Here is a 12,223-nt window from a genome sequence, read left to right on the forward strand (position 1 = left end):
CAAGTGCTGCACTTACCGCTGAATGCGAAGCTGCCACATATAATAACAAAGGAGCCCCTGGCGTTGGTGGAGTTAATGTTGTTAAATCTATCAAATATTGCTTCAGTTCCTCGAAGGCTTTTTGTTGGCTTGGTCCCCATTGAAAGACTTCGGCTGATTTCAGCACTTCGAAGAATGGTAAATTTCTCTCTGCTGATCTAGATATGAATCTATTGAGAGATGCCAGCCTCCCTGTCAATCTTTGGGCCCCCTTTTTTGTAGTTGGTGGCTCCATTCGAAGTATAGCTTCAATTTTACTTGGATTAGCTTCAATTCCCTTTGTTGAAACCAAGCATCCAAGAAATTTCCCCTTCTTTACTCCGAAGACACATTTTTCTGGATTCAACTTTAGACCAGCCTGTCTAAAACTGGCGAAGGTCTCCTGCAAATCAGCAATGTGATTTTCCTGTTTCGTGCTTTTTACAATGATATCATCAACATAAGTTAGCACATTTCTGCCTATCTGAGACTGGAGAACCTTCGCAGTCATTCTGCTGAAACTTCCTCCAGCGTTCTTGAGCCCCTCAGGCATCCGAAGGTAACAATATGTTCCACTAGGGGTTATGAAACTGGTCTTCGGCTCATCCTCCTTCTTCATCCAAATTTGATGATAGCCTGAATAACAATCGAGAAGACTCATAAGCTCTGACGAAGCTGCTGCATCAACTAAGGAGTCTATCCTTGGCAATGGGAATTCGTCCTTCGGACAGGCCTTGTTGAGATCCGTAAAATCGATACACATTCGCCATTTGCCATTGGCCTTTTTTACCATAACAGTGTTAGCTAGCCATTCTGGGTACTTTACTTCTCTGATAACTCCTGCACTGAGGAGTCTTTTGACTTCATTGCGAGCACCTTCGGCCTTGTCATCAGATATTTTCCGAAGCCTCTGCTTTCTGGGTCGGAAAGATGGGTCAACATTGAGCGAGTGTTCTATAACATCCCTGTTAACTCCGCAAAGATCATTGGCTGACCATGCAAAAACATCTTTGTTGTTGAACAAAAACCTTATCAAGGTTTTCTCCTGTTCTTCGGATAATTGAGAGCCCAACAGCACCTTCTGCTCTGCTATGTCCTCACATAAGAGCATGGGCTTCGGCTGATCTGCTGAAGCTGCTTTCTCCCTTCTGAATTTGTACTGTTCACAAGCTTCAGCTCCATCTATGTTATGGATTGCTTTTGAGTCAGTCCAGTTTCCCTCGGCCCTTCTGGCAGCTTCCTGACTTCCATGAATAGCAATGGGTCCTTGATCCGAAGGTATCTTCATGCAAAGGTAAGCAGGATGAAGAATTGCTTCGAAAGCATTGAGGGTGCCACGACCAATAATTGCATTGTAAGGGTATTCCATGTCAACAATGTCAAACACAACTTGCTCGGTTCTGGTGTTGTTGATGAAGCCGAAGGTCACTGGCATGGTGATCTTGCCCAGTGCTACAATCTGTCTTCCTCCGAAGCCACAGAGAGGGTGTGTACCATCATGAATCTTGTCTTCTGGCTCTTGCATTTGTCTGAAGGCCTTAGCAAATATAATATCAGCTGCACTGCCTGTATCAACCAAAACATTGTGGACCAGAAATCCTTTGATAACGCAAGAAATAACCATAGCATCGTTATGAGGAAAATCCTTGAGCTGAAGATCCTCTTGGGAGAAGGTGATTGGAATGTGTGACCATCTTGACTTGATGAAGGGTCCCTGCACTCCAACATGTTGTACCCTTCTCTGCGCCTCTTTCTTCTGCTTTTTGTTGGCTGGTTCTGAGCACGAACCACCTGTTATCGGGAACACCAGCTTCGGGGCCGAAGCAACTCCAGCTTGATCGTTAATCGAAGCCATCAGCTCAAAAAGTGGAAGTGAGTTGACCGGAGGTGAGCGCCAATGTTGGGGACTTGTTCTCAAATGTTATGAATTAAGAACAAGGCAACATAAAATGTTAAATGTTAATGTCCTTCGTCCAACGAAGTATTATTCCCTTGGGGATTAATGGACCTTGGACGAAGGTTGATGATAAACCTTCGTAATTGAATTTTAATAAATTGTATAAGATAACATAAAATATAGAGTATCGAAGGTAAATGAATCATAAATGAACCATATTATATTTACTCAGTATATTTAATCATTGAATACAGTTATACCTCTGCCTTGGCAAAGATTGGTTCCCGAATGATGCGATTGCAAATACAGGAATGCGTGAACAGTAAAGGAATACTGTTCACTATTTATAGGCACGGGACACAGCCTGTGGGGAATTACAATTATGCCCCTTATAAGGGATTACAACAGCGACCCAAGCATTTATGGACTAAAAGGTCATTCTACTTTTAAGTCGGTTTGTAATTCCGAAGCTTCATGAAGAGGATCCTTCGGTCATCTCATGCGGACAGCTTCAGCCGAAGCTGCTTCTTCCTACAAGACCTTCGGCGACGAAGCATAGTCCCAACATCACCATTCAAAAATAGAAAGAGATAGCAGAAGCTACAGCCCAACAGAGCCAGCCGAAGCAGGTTATGCATACTGCTTCATATCATTCACTATACATTCCAGAGTATGTGGGCAACCATCCTGCAGTTTCTGTTGCTTCGGCATGCCAACCTCAGGCATCTTGGCAACAGCCCCCACCTCCACCACCAATGCAACCCGCTTATCCCCAAGGCCAGCAGCCAGAAGGGAGCCAGCACAGTCATCAACAGAGAGACTGTAGGGAGCAGTCCGAAGCTCGCACAGTCAACAGTACTATGCCAGAATCAAAGCACATCTACTAAGATATATCCTACCTCAGAAACAGTTTTTACATTTGTTATCATTTACCTTTTCAATAAAGAACAATCATTGAAAACTCAGTTCTTTTATTGTTTTCAATTTTTGTAATAGTTTCGTCATTATCATAATGAATATACCTTCTTCACACATCGACGAAGTTCTAAAGGTTTTTGACAAAGGAATGCATTGCAAGCTATTGTCGAAGCAACAAAAGACGTTCTTAAGGGAACACAGCGTAAGTTTTCTGCTCAAAAGTCATTCCAAAAGGGAATGCAGAGCTTACAGCGAAAAATAAACGCAGATACCGCCGAAATAGAAGGCGAAGAAGCTCTTAAGGGAGGCTTACAGCGAAAAATAAATGCTGATACCGCCGAAATAGAAGGCGAAGAAGCTCCTAAGGCAGGCTTACAGCGAAAAGTCAACGCTGATACACCGAAAAATAAACGGCAAAAAGATTGTGTGCTCCGCTAGGGAATGTGTGTGTGCCTTCGGTGTAAAAATCATTTTGCATGACATTACATCATGAGCATAGCATAGCATCATACATCATATTGCATCAATGGCACAAGAAGGGGATGCAATGTTAACCTTCGGAAAGGGAGACAATGTTGACCTACAATATTGAACTTCGGAGATCGTTTCAAAGAAGTGCCAAGGCACAAAATAAGTTTTCAAGAAATACAGCTTCGTCATTTCAATATGAAAAGGAGATCCATTGTTCACAAAGCATAATGTTTTTTCGGAAACTATATATTATTATGGAATATGGATATTCTTCACGAAGCATGAAAAGAAGGGAAGGTGTTTTTTCACCGAAGGCTCAAAAACGGTATGTATGTAAAGTTTCATGCATCGTAAAGAATTGAATTATAAACAGCTTATATATTACATTCAGAATTATAAAATATTACACACATTGTTCAGCAAAATATTACATTTCAAATGTCTTCACAATAACAGCTAATCTTCTCTTAAAACAACTTCGGCAACTTCGTTTAATAGTTGATCAACAACTTTATCCATAATAGCTTCGGCCATTTTTCTAATTTCGTCATCCCCTTCGCTTTGGGGTCCGCCAATGGCTCGGCGGGCTTAGGGGGAGGAGACAGTGTGGCTGTGTTACAAAGTGTAAATAAGTCCGAAGTCATAAAATTACAACATAAAGTCAAAAGTTATTAGTCAATACCTATTCGCCTCTTGAGATCCGCACTTTTCTCAGCGGTCTCTACTACTTTTCTAGCATCGTGAATACCTTTTTCACTTTTCCTTATAATTTCTTGAGCCATCTCCCGACCGCCATTTTCCCAGATGTCGGTGAAAAATTTTCCACCAACCAAGCTTGCTTCGGCCGAGGGGTCTTTTATATCCTCAATAGATAGTGTAGCTTCGGTTTGCGCCAAGGATTTCACATGATCGCAGCCTCTTCTCTCCAAGATAGTGGTAATCCCCCTAGCACCCGAGAAGGCGCATATGTCCCCACGGCCACTCAAAATTTCTTCAAAAGCTTCGGCCTCGCCGTTGATCCAGTCGATTGGACCTTCGGGATCTCCCAGTACGAAGTTGCTTTCATTCGAAAATGCGCCGACGCTGGCGAAACTAGTCTTAATTGTTTCCACACATTTCATGGATTTTTCATAACATCTTTCTTTTGAAGATCGAAGTTCTGCAGTTGTTTTCTCCAAATGATTCTTCCAGTAATCGCAGGCGTCTCGGTCAGCTCCGGCAGTTGCACACTTTAATTTCGCTTCAGCCAACTGTTTATGAAGATTTTCAATTTCACACTTCTGGGCTTCAGCTTGGGCCTTGGAAGTAGCTTCGTCTTCTTTTATTTTGTTAAGCAATGAATTTAATATTTTATCTTTCTCAAGACCTTCGTTCCTTAGATCAATCACTTCGGAACGAAGGTTATTCAATGCTATGGTACATCCCTCATCTTCAGCGCTTTTCTGCGCTCTGAGGGCATTGCTAAGAATAAGGCCCTGCAAAAGGAATGTGGTATTAAGAAATAAACACACGAATTTTTAACCACGCAAAAAAGTTTATTTTCTCACCTTTAAGCTATTGTACGCTAAGCTGTCGGCCAATTCATCTTTTGAAAAACTGAGAGCCCATCTTCTAGAGTTGGGAATCCGAAGCTTCTTGCCATTTCCCGGCAGACAGAAATCTCCTTGCTGTCTGGGAGACAATACAAGAAGTCTTCTTCTCCGCTGCCATTAAATATCAACGCCCCTTTCAGATATTTCAATTTCTGGGCATAATGATGAGCTTCTCGCTTTTCCTCTTCACATAGCATTTTGCCCGAAGCATGTCGTACAATGTAATCAGGCAATTTGGAAGATGCTTCGGGAGTTGAAGAAAGAGTTTTTTCAGATAGAATTTGCTTTAAAGTTTCCTTTGTATTTTCTCCTTCGGTTTCCAAGGATTTCTCCTTGGCAGACTCTGAAGGTCCAGTTTCGATTTCAGCCTGGTGCTTTGTAGTTTCGGCTCCAGAGCCTGTTACTTCAATTTGTGCTTTTTGAGCTTCGGCAATTTTTTTAGGAGTAGAGCTGGAAGACTTTATTGTCTCCAGTACATCCAAAACATTAACCATCCTTTTTCTTTTGGGGATCGCAGCTGGACCTTTTTGAGTTTGTGGCACTCCAACTTCTTCCGAAGGGCTTAAAATTTCTGATATTTTTGTCCCTTCAATTTTCGGCTCTTCAATTCTTTCAGCCTTCGGTATTGCATTTAGTTCTTCAGCTTTCTGCGCAGGTATAGGTTTTTTGGCTTCAGTGGCCGAAGCAGCCTCGCCGACAAATTCGGGCACTATGGCCGGCTCAATGTAGCATGGCCGGTGGGTAAGAACCTTCACCTTTTTTCTCTTCGGCGTTGGCTCACTAGGAGCGACCGAAGCAACTTCCTTCATAGAAACTATACCTTTTCTTTTTTGACCCCGTAACGGGTAACGGTAGTCAGGATAGACAAATCCAATAGCATCAAAAACTCTGTTCAGCCTCTTCTTTTTCCGACCTCCGAAGGCCGCTGATAACGCAGTATCTTCTGCCTTTGAGTATGCCCCAAGTAATTCATCGCTTGTAGCTTCAATACATTTCAGCCAATCATCATCTGGTTCGACAAATTCACCCTTGTATCTGAAAGTGAACTTCATCCTAACCAGCCCACCTTCGTCAGGCTTGGTGATAGTTTCTTTTGGCATTTCCCACTTTTCTACAAGTGGCCAAACTCTGAAGGCTATGTGATCCTAGACTAAATCCCTTGTCCCAATGAAAGAGCAAACTACGCTGAAGGCTCTCTGGCATTCTTCGACTGCCTCGTCAACATTGACCTTCGGTTTCCGGAGTCCGAAGCGTTGCCAGATAGGGCGCATAATGATATCTTTAATATCTTCTCGTGCCTTCAAATCGTTTTTCACATAGAACCATTCCTTCATCCAATCCCCGGGCCATCACTTTCGAAAAGTCGGCACGGGACAGCTTGACCCAGAGCGGGCACCGAAGCTATAACAGCCAAAATTGTTATGATATTGCTCTTTACCCCAGGGTTTCGTCTCATATAATAGCTCATGTATATTGCAAAAGCTTTTTGCATTTGGCTCCAAGCCCTAGATCTTCACGGCCCAGACAAAGATTCCCATTCTTATGATTGCTTCGGGCGTAATTTGATGAAGGTAGACTTGATAAATCTTTAAAACCTCAACCACAAATTTGCTTAATGGAAACCGAAGCCCAGCTTTAAAAAAGCTTCGGAAGATCACAACTTCATTCTCTTCGGGGGTAGGCACAATCCTCTCTCCGTCATCAACCCTTACAACAGAAATGTCCCGAAAATATCTTCCCCTCATATTATCGAGATGACTCTGTTTAATAGTTGATTTTCCAAAAACTGCATGACTTGGTCGCCAGGGTCGATCTTCGGAGTCTTCTCCCCCACTTTCCACATCATAACTGTCACTATCACCAGTGTCTTCAGATAAACCTTCTAAAATCTCCCTAGTAATCTTCTCTGTATTTGTTTTCGCTATCGATTCAATAAAGCCCAGATTCTTCTCCTTAGAAAGGCTCAGTTTCATTTTGGCAATAACTTTCTTTTCCTGAGACATCCCTTCGAAAATGCTGAAAATGTGCTCTTAGGGCCGAAGCTAAAAATCTAGGAAGCTGGTCAAGTGTTTGTGGGCAAAGAGCTGTTTGAGCAGGCAAAGCAAATGGAAAGAAGGCGTGCCAAATGAGCTCGCGGTAGTAACATATTTATACACCCAGGGCATTGCAAGTGGGAGGGTCCCGCTTGCCATTGACTGTTGCTATTCTAGCAAGAGGAAGGTGTTTTTTCGGACCTTCGGCTTAGGGCCTTCGTCCATATCGCAATCTGAATTTATTATCCTAACAAATTAATATTGCGAGGGGCTACTGTTGGGGGCTTTCGGCTTCCAAAGGTCCTCAAAACGTGATTTGACAATGTTTCTGGAGTATAATACATGAACAGGTACCTTCGGACATGGACCCTTCGGACAAGTCAAAATCGTTGTATGAAGAAACACAAGGAGGACGAAGGATGGAACAGAGCCGAAGCTGTGCGCAAGGAAGCTTCGGCATGATGGCAGAAAAGAGGAAACCGACTTAAAGAGGAAAAGACTATCTAGACCCCGATAAATTATTATAGAGTTATTATCAAAAGCAAAGGGCCTGGATGTAATTTTACATGGGCTGCGACCCGTGCCTATAAATAGGTGAACAGTACTCCCGTATTGTTCACGCTGACTTGACATTCGCTTTTGCGTCACGCTTGTACTTTTGCTTTCCTTCAAGCCGAAGGTACATTTGTAATTTGTTATCATTTCTATAATAATAAAAATAGAAATGAGTTAATAATAATATTTAAGTATTTATGTCATCTCTCATACTTTATGTGTATTCCTTTTTCATTATTTGTTATACTGATGAAGGTATGTCGTTCACAACCTTCGTCCGAAACCCATTATATCCTAAGGGAAATAATGCTTCGAAGGACGAAGGACTTTAACTTTTAACGATTTCTGTGTTGCCTTGTTCTTAATTCATAGCATTTAAGGACAAGTCCCCAACAAGTAATATCCTTCATTTGGTGTCATTTTGAATTATATGTGCTAAAGTTTGGATTATAGACAATTTGCCCCTACTTGATCTCAAAGTCAAAGTGCATGTCTCCTACAAGTATTCAAAAACTTATATGCACACTTTTAGGGGGAGGTACTCTATAATCTAAGTCTTTAAGACTAACACCATTTTTCAAGTCTGCTATGTGTGTAGTAGTCTCATTGAAAGAAAATAGAGTCCCCTGAGAAAGACAATGTGCTTCCACCGCAAGTGTTTCATAAATCATTATCCAAATCTTTCGATTGGTATCATTTACATGTCTTCTCCAATCTTTGAATAAGCTATGTCAATTTCACATCTTATGCCCCCATGTTGCCAAATATGCATAAGCTTTTAAATTCTTCATTTGGTATCACTAGAATATTCTTTACCATATATATAGTCATAGATTAAGGGGGAGTTAGTCTATTCAATCATGTCTTCTTTCCTGTTGCATGAAATTATTATGTTTTTCCTAAGTGGAAGTTTTCGACATGGGGAGTATGTCTTTTTCCATAAAAGGGGAGATTGCTTTACAAATTGGGGAGAACTTTCTTTTAAGGGGAGAAATCTTTTTAGAGGGCAATCCATTTATTGCTTCCTGTATGATTTATCATATCTTCATTTTCGGTGTCTGATTTCAAGGGGGGGTTTGTGGACCAAAGAAACCCAAAGTTATCAAATACCAAAAAACACCAATTTAAATTGTTTATGACCTTTCAACTGGGTTATGATCTTTCAAGTGGTTGCTTATGTTTGGTTTCGGTCCTAGATAGGAAATATGTGGATGATGGAGTCAGGGGAGGCTTAAGTCCATAATCACACATTGGGGACTATTTCATATGCAAGAATGTGCTTAATTTCTAAATGACCACACATCTATCAAATTGCTATCTCATTCATCTTGCCTATGCAGATGCATCCATACCAAGTAGATTGCATATTTCAATTTGGTATTTAATATTTGCTTGCTTTGGTTGTGTTGTCATCAATCACCAAAAAAGGAGAGATTGTAAGAAAAATAGACCCTGACCCATTTGACTAAGTGATTTTGGTGTTTGATGACCAACATAACCTGTGAACTAATGTTTTCCAAGTGTTTGTGTTTTATAGTTCATAGGATGCGACACCTCAAAAGAAGATTTGAAAAGACTCTAAGAAGACCTACAAATATTTAGCACAAGTACAAGACACAAGACCAAAAGAGCTCAAGCAAAGAAAGTTGAAGAAATAGAAGATGGGCTAAATCTGGGTGCACCAAACCGAGGCAACGAACCAGTTTGTCAGGAAGCCACTCTCGGGTTTTCAACGAGCTAGGGCACCGAACCGGGTGAGTGCACACCGGGCTGGTCCCAATAGTCGGCAATGACTAGTCAGCCAACGGTCAACTGACGTGGCGTGTACTAGACTGTACGGGTGGCGCACCAGACCACTACTGTAGCTATAAGTAGGCAACGACTAGCTAACGTGGAGGTAGTAGACCCGCGGTCTTGTGGTGCACCGGATCGGTCCGGTGCGACACAGACATGTAGGATTTCTCCAACAGCTACATTTGAGTGGGGGCTCTATTTATACTCCCTTGGTCGACCATTTGAAGGTGTGGAGAGCTCAAGAAGTTTGCCCAAGTGTAGAGACACATTTCCAATAGCTCCATGTCACACCCGAGTTTCAGGGGCACCAAGGCCCGGGCGTGAACATAATCACCAAGTGTGCTAGGACCAAGTCTTACACATATGATGACTCATGGTACAAAAACGAATGTCACATCTTTACAATATAATAGGAGTTCTGTACAAAATAAATAAATAAATAAATACATCATATGAAGACAACGATCCAGCAACCCAAAGTTGACTGGGAGACGACGACCTAGACCTCTCACGAACACATCGCAACATCCTCCATGCGCCTCATCCTGCGGTACCTATTATTGACCTATGGGGGGTGTGAGACAGCAAGGGTGAGCTCACATATTTTCATCGCTCAACAAGTTGTGGGGAATAATGTGCATGAACTCGCTAAAGGTGGGAGCTCATGTGAAGTGTAAGGCTTACCAAAGAGAACGGTTGAAGCTGAGCATTGCTTTTAAAGTTGGTCAAAACTTTATTAACAGTTACTAAGTATAAGTAGATATCAACCCAAATAAGTAGTAGATCAAAATTGATAACAACACCCGCGATGCAATGCATATGACAAATTGAATTTAGTTCCATAAATTAATCATGCAAGAGTCCTAAGCTGCTCATGACCACGAGCACGGCTAGTATACCAGTTTTACACTCTGCATAGGTTGTACCGTGTACCCACAAGTCATGTATCCCATGTTGCCTAGGTTTGCAAGGCCCTTAGACACTGCCGAGGTGAATGGCTAGGGATCCACTATGAGGCTTTTACAAAGTTCCACTAGCTTCAGAAAACCCGCTACAGTTTCTAGGAAGAGCAATGCAGGAATCCCCCATCTGACCGCCATCGCAGAAAAATCAACCCGAGAACCTCCCTACACGCCTACTCCCCTACTGCCCTTTCCCCTATCGGGTAAGGTAGTCCTCCACTAGCTTTCCTAGTTAGTCAGCCAAGGGCGTCCCATTCCACCCTTGTGGCGGCACGTGTTTCTCAAGTTAAGCTCCATGTTCCAATTAATATCATGATCTTTTCATGAACAATATGTAAAACAACAGTATAATTGGAACATAATCATAATGTAATATTAATCCCAAAACCATATAGAGCAATAGCAAAAACTACCCAAATAGTTCAGGGGTAAACAAGGTGAAAAGTTAACCAGACTAGGTGACCTATTGGGTCCCATCAAAATTAAGCCTATGCATGATAAAATGATTATAAAGAACATTATTGGGTAATAAAAGTGGTCAAGGGCACAACTTGCCTGGGACTTGAGATTCCAGGTATCAACTTGCTCTTCAAGTGACTCATAACCTCGTGCTAGTCGTAGCAATACAAATAAACAGGGTATAGGTAAAATTAACATTACAGAAAATATAAGAACAAACTGCATAATAAAAGTCTACACGTCGCTATGAGATCGTGGGTTCGCGAACCACTAAAACCGGAGTTATGGTTAAGGAGTTGTGATTTATGGAAGATCTATGTGATTCAAATATTAAACTATATTATAAATTGATTAGTATACACCATATGAAATAATATTCTATAATAATTAACCACCTTTAATCTAAGACATTACTTGATTAAAGGTCATCTTTTAGTCAAATTTTAAGATTAGAATACTATATTAATATTAGAAAAGCTAATCCATTAAACATAGATTAATCAATTTAGTTACCTAATTGCAAAAATACATGTTATCGTATAATTAATGTTGCTACTATGTAGTGAATATTTCTATGAGGCTTTCGCAATTTGAATGGATCAAATCGGAGTTAAGGTGTAAAAGTTATGATTTTTTGAATAATTTAGGTGTTAAACATAAAACAAAATGAGTGTTATTTTTATAACTAAGTTACATAGTAAAATAAGGTTACTAAACTATAGACAATATTATCATGAGTCTAATGCAATTTAAACGGTTTAAATCGGGGTTAAAATGAAAAAGATATGGATGTTACAAGTTTGTAAAGCTTTTTAATACTATTTTTATACTAGATTATAAATCCAAGGATCGTTTCGCAAATTCCAGGGACCCTGATATAATTACTCTGCACATACTAAGAGCACGAGTTACTTTCCTTTAAACACAGGGCTTCTTTACAAAAGAAACAATCACGGATGCCTACACAGGACACGTGGCGCTAAAACATTTATTTTAGGAGGTGTGACTTCAAGAGGTTTTTTTTAAAAAAAAATATTCTAACTCAAAATCTTTGGAAAATTTACATAATTCTCAAAAATGAGATTTTGAGGTATTACACTCCAACACCCAAGTGCTTAATAAAATCACTCAGTAATTAGCGTAGGTGCTTTGCGAAGTGTTTAGGTTAATATTGTATCGAGTGGGACGATGCCTTGCGAGACCACACTGAAAGGGAAATAAGGTTTAACCTTTTCCTATAAATAATTTTGGTGGTTGAATGCCCAACACAAATAATTGGACTAACTAGTTTACTCTAGATTATATATTCCACAGGTGCATAAAGGTTCAACACAAACCAATAAAAGATCAAAGTTAGGGTTCAAAATCAAAGGAGCAAAGTGTAAAGCCCTAAAATTTGTATAATAATAAAATAAATAAATACATATATTTATATAAAAGCGTTTTGGGGATCATGGAACCTTTATAGACTATCTAGTTTTCTTTTCTTTGTGCGTATTCAATTAATGGAAATATATTGATCAA

This window comes from Zea mays, chromosome 3 (assembly GCF_902167145.1).
Source record: "Zea mays cultivar B73 chromosome 3, Zm-B73-REFERENCE-NAM-5.0, whole genome shotgun sequence".
NCBI classification, from domain to species: Eukaryota; Viridiplantae; Streptophyta; class Magnoliopsida; order Poales; family Poaceae; genus Zea; species Zea mays.